The sequence below is a fragment of the Echinops telfairi genome, unplaced genomic scaffold (assembly GCF_000313985.2).
Source record: "Echinops telfairi isolate 266 unplaced genomic scaffold, ASM31398v2 ScPeMD7_7412;HRSCAF=8450, whole genome shotgun sequence".
Lineage (NCBI taxonomy): Eukaryota > Metazoa > Chordata > Mammalia > Afrosoricida > Tenrecidae > Echinops > Echinops telfairi.
Genome location: NW_022111312.1, coordinates 14908858 through 14909074, shown reverse-complemented (window position 1 = coordinate 14909074; position 217 = coordinate 14908858).

Below are 217 nucleotides of genomic sequence, written 5' to 3'. Positions count from 1 at the left end.
GAACCTCCCCTCCCCTCGAGATGTAACCCTCCGCCGCGCGCCCGCCGAGCAAAGGAGTGCGGCCTTGTGCGCAGGCGCGCTGGCTGCGCGCTGAGCCACGGGGGCGCCGAGGGGCCAAAACACCGCGGGACAGCCGGCTTCCGGCAGGTGGTGTCTCATCCTCCGGTTACCTGGCCGTGTGTGCGGCTCGGCTCGGAGGGGAGCCGCAGTGGACCTG